The sequence below is a fragment of the Protomyctophum bolini genome, assembly GCF_963924005.1.
Source record: "Protomyctophum bolini genome assembly, chromosome: 5".
NCBI classification, from domain to species: Eukaryota; Metazoa; Chordata; class Actinopteri; order Myctophiformes; family Myctophidae; genus Protomyctophum; species Protomyctophum bolini.
The window spans coordinates 1,690,231-1,694,920 of NC_137866.1; the positions used below are offsets into that span (position 1 = coordinate 1,690,231).

The following is a 4,690-nucleotide window of genomic DNA, read 5'->3' on the forward strand; positions in this document are numbered from 1 at the left end:
GTGTGTTCAGATGTGACTAAATTAGTCACAGGCAGCAGGGCGTAATGTTCAGTGAAGCTGGAAAAAATAAACAAAACACTGTTGAATTTGACGACTAATATTCCACTATATGACGAGAGAATGTTCGTCCACTACCTTTTTTCACTGACAAACTAAATGGAAACTAAATAAACTACGCTATGGTGACTAAATCTAAGACTAAATACATATTGACAATTTCGTCAATAGATAAAAACTAGACTAAAATGTTAGGAAAGGGACTAGTGGACAAGAGATCCAGTATAAGTCATTTTACACTTGGTTGCATGATGAAAATAGCAGATCTACAAGCTCACACCGGGTCGCAGCGCATCTAGAATCCAGATCCACCTATGCTCGTGTACTTTTTGTTGACTTCAGCTCCACATTTAGGGTTAGGGAAGCTGATTTCAACCCTACAGGAGCCTGGCGATCTTTAACTTTCTATGTGACAGGGAACAGGTGGTGAAAATAGGTGATCTCGTCTCGCTGTCGAGGCTCCTAAACACTGGGGCCCCACAGGGGTGCGTCCTTTCTCCACTTCTCTACTCATTATACACTCATTTCTGTCAATCTCACTTTAGTACAGTTATGATGTATAAGTTTGCTGATGACACATCTTTAGTAGGTCTTATTACCAACGAGGTTGAAACCGACTACCGCAGAGCAGTAGAGGAGCTGGTGAGATGGTGTGAGAGTTACAACTTGATTCTAAACATCTCTAAAACCAAAGAGATGTTCATAGATTTTAGGAAAAATAAATCGTGTCCCCTCCCCCCCCTCTTCATCAATGGGGAAGAGGTAGAAAGAGTTTCCTCCTTCCGGTTCCTAGGGACCACCATCCATGAGTCCTTATCCTGGGATCTTAACACCAGTCTCATAATGGGTAAATCACACCAGCGTCTCTATTTCCTGCGGCAGCTTAAGAAGTTTAATGTCAGCCAAGCAGCCATGACTCACTTCTACAGGGCCACTATTGAAAGTGTTCTCACCTTCTCCATGCTGGTCTGGTTTGGTCACACAACCTCTCAAGACAAATCAAAGCTGGAAAGAGTAGTACGTCGCGCATCAAAAAACATAGGATGCAGCCTCCCTACACTTTCCTCACTCTATTCCACCAGAATAATTAAGAAGGCAAACTAAATCATTGCAGACAACTCCCATCCTGCACATCACCTCTTCAATCTCCTCCCATCGGGCAGGAGATATAGAAGTATCAAGAGCTCAACATCTCGCTTCAGAGATAGCACTTACCCCGTATAGCCATTAGACATCTGAACTTGTAGCAATAATATGCATTATAGCACTTTAAAAAACTGAATGTAATCGTAAGGTGGCGTGTGAGTGTGTGTGTGCTGACTTACTTTTTTATTTCTCTCTCATATAATTTCATGTATAGTTGCCTCACTCCTCTGCGTGTCTGTCTCCCATTAGAGTTAATGAGGTGTTTTAGCAAATGAGGTGTTTTAGTTAATGAGGTGTTTATAGTCAACAGTTTGACTGCAGGATTAAATAATCCTGATCCTCGACCTCGTCACTGCCTGGTTTTCCACTAACCTTTGAAAAAAGCACCGCGATGACATCATCGTTCCCTTTCATGAAAATCCACCTTAAAATGTTGTATTTAGTGTTTCTCAATCTTATATAAAAGGTCGTGATGGTTTGTATTTAGTGGTTCTCAATCTTATATAAAAGGTTGTGATGGTTTGTAATTAGCGTTCCTCTATCTTATATAAAAGGTCGTGATGGTTTGTATTTAGTGTTCCTCTATCTTATATAAAAGGTTGTGATGGTTTGTATTTAGCGTTCCTCTATCTTATATAAAAGGTTGTGATGGTTTGTATTTAGCGTTCTTCTATCTTATATAAAAGGTTGTGATGGTTTGTATTTAGCGTTCCTCTATCTTATATAAAAGGTTGTGATGGTTTGTATTTAGCGTTCTTCTATCTTATATAAAAGGTTGTGATGGTTTGTATTTAGTGTTCCTCTATCTTATATAAAAGGTTGTGATGGTTTGTATTTAGCGTTCCTCTATCTTATATAAAAGGTTGTGATGGTTTGTATTTAGTGTTCCTCTATCTTATATAAAAGGTTGTGATGGTTTGTATTTAGCGTTCCTCTATCTTATATAAAAGGTTGTGATGGTTTGTATTTAGCGTTCCTCTATCTTATATAAAAGGTCGTGATGGTTTGTATTTAGCGTTCCTCTATCTTATATAAAAGGTTGTGATGGTTTGTATTTAGCGTTCCTCTATCTTATATAAAAGGTTGTGATGGTTTGTATTTAGCGTTCCTCTATCTTATATAAAAGGTTGTGATGGTTTGTATTTAGCGTTCCTCTATCTTATATAATAAGGTTGTGATGGTTTGTATTTAGCGTTCCTCTATCTTATATAAAAGGTTGTGATGGTTTGTATTTAGCGTTCCTCTATCTTATATAAAAGGTTGTGATGTTGTATTAGCGTTCCTCTATCTTATATAAAAGGTTGTGATGGTTTGTATTTAGCGTTCCTCTATCTTATATAAAAGGTTGTGATGGTTTGTATTTAGCGTTCCTCTATCTTATATAAAAGGTTGTGATGGTTTGTATTTAGCGTTCCTCTATCTTATATAAAAGGTTGTGATGGTTTGTATTTAGCGTTCCTCTATCTTATATAAAAGGTTGTGATGGTTTGTATTTAGCGTTCCTCTATCTTATATAAAAGGTTGTGATGGTTTGTATTTAGCGTTCCTCTATCTTATATAAAAGGTTGTGATGGTTTGTATTTAGCGTTCCTCTATCTTATATAAAAGGTTGTGATGGTTTGTATTTAGCGTTCCTCTATCTTATATAAAAGGTTGTGATGGTTTGTATTTAGCGTTCCTCTATCTTATATAAAAGGTTGTGATGGTTTGTATTTAGCGTTCCTCTATCTTATATAAAAGGTCGTGATGGTTTGTATTTAGCGTTCCTCTATCTTATATAAAAGGTCGTGATGGTTTGTATTTAGCGTTCCTCTATCTTATATAAAAGGTCGTGATGGTTTGTATTTAGCGTTCCTCTATCTTATATAAAAGGTTCGTGATGGTTTGTATTTAGCGTTCCTCTATCTTATATAAAAGGTTGTGATGGTTTGTATTTAGCGTTCCTCTATCTTATATAAAAGGTCGTGATGGTTTGTATTTAGCGTTCCTCTATCTTATATAAAAGGTTGTGATGGTTTGTATTTAGCGTTCCTCTATCTTATATAAAAGGTTGTGATGGTTTGTATTTAGCGTTCCTCTATCTTATATAAAAGGTTGTGATGGTTTGTATTTAGCGTTCCTCTATCTTATATAAAAGGTTGTGATGGTTTGTATTTAGCGTTCCTCTATCTTATATAAAAGGTTGTGATGGTTTGTATTTAGCGTTCCTCTATCTTATATAAAAGGTTGTGATGGTTTGTATTTAGCGTTCCTCTATCTTATATAAAAGGTTGTGATGGTTTGTATTTAGCGTTCCTCTATCTTATATAAAAGGTTGTGATGGTTTGTATTTAGCGTTCCTCTATCTTATATAAAAGGTTGTGATGGTTTGTATTTAGCGTTCCTCTATCTTATATAAAAGGTTGTGATGGTTTGTATTTAGCGTTCCTCTATCTTATATAAAAGGTTGTGATGGTTTGTATTTAGCGTTCCTCTATCTTATATAAAAGGTTGTGATGGTTTGTATTTAGCGTTCCTCTATCTTATATAAAAGGTTGTGATGGTTTGTATTTAGCGTTCCTCTATCTTATATAAAAGGTTGTGATGGTTTGTATTTAGCGTTCCTCTATCTTATATAAAAGGTTGTGATGGTTTGTATTTAGCGTTCCTCTATCTTATATAAAAGGTTGTGATGGTTTGTATTTAGCGTTCCTCTATCTTATATAAAAGGTTGTGATGGTTTGTATTTAGCGTTCCTCTATCTTATATAAAAGGTTGTGATGGTTTGTATTTAGCGTTCCTCTATCTTATATAAAAGGTTGTGATGGTTTGTATTTAGCGTTCCTCTATCTTATATAAAAGGTTGTGATGGTTTGTATTTAGCGTTCCTCTATCTTATATAAAAGGTTGTGATGGTTTGTATTTAGCGTTCCTCTATCTTATATAAAAGGTTGTGATGGTTTGTATTTAGCGTTCCTCTATCTTATATAAAAGGTTGTGATGGTTTGTATTTAGCGTTCCTCTATCTTATATAAAAGGTTGTGATGGTTTGTATTTAGCGTTCCTCTATCTTATATAAAAGGTTGTGATGGTTTGTATTTAGCGTTCCTCTATCTTATATAAAAGGTTGTGATGGTTTGTATTTAGCGTTCCTCTATCTTATATAAAAGGTTGTGATGGTTTGTATTTAGCGTTCCTCTATCTTATATAAAAGGTTGTGATGGTTTGTATTTAGCGTTCCTCTATCTTATATAAAAGGTTGTGATGGTTTGTATTTAGCGTTCCTCTATCTTATATAAAAGGTTCGTGATGGTTTGTATTTAGCGTTCCTCTATCTTATATAAAAGGTCGTGATGGTTTGTATTTAGACGTTCCTCTATCTTATATAAAAGGTCGTGATTGGTTTGTATTCAATTAGCGTCCTCGAGTCTTATATAAAAGGTCGTGATGGTTTGTATTTCAAGACGTCATACGAGTCTTATATAAAGGTCGTGATGGTTTGTATTCA

General features: G+C 35.5%; 1 protein-coding gene across 1 annotated transcript in view; it reads left to right on the forward strand.

The window, feature by feature from the left end:
* Positions 1-4,690, forward strand: part of LOC308316113 (A-type voltage-gated potassium channel KCND2-like) — a gene marked incomplete at both ends in the record, with an annotated part of 104,268 nt that overhangs the window by 67,259 nt on the left and 32,319 nt on the right. The window lies entirely within an intron of this gene.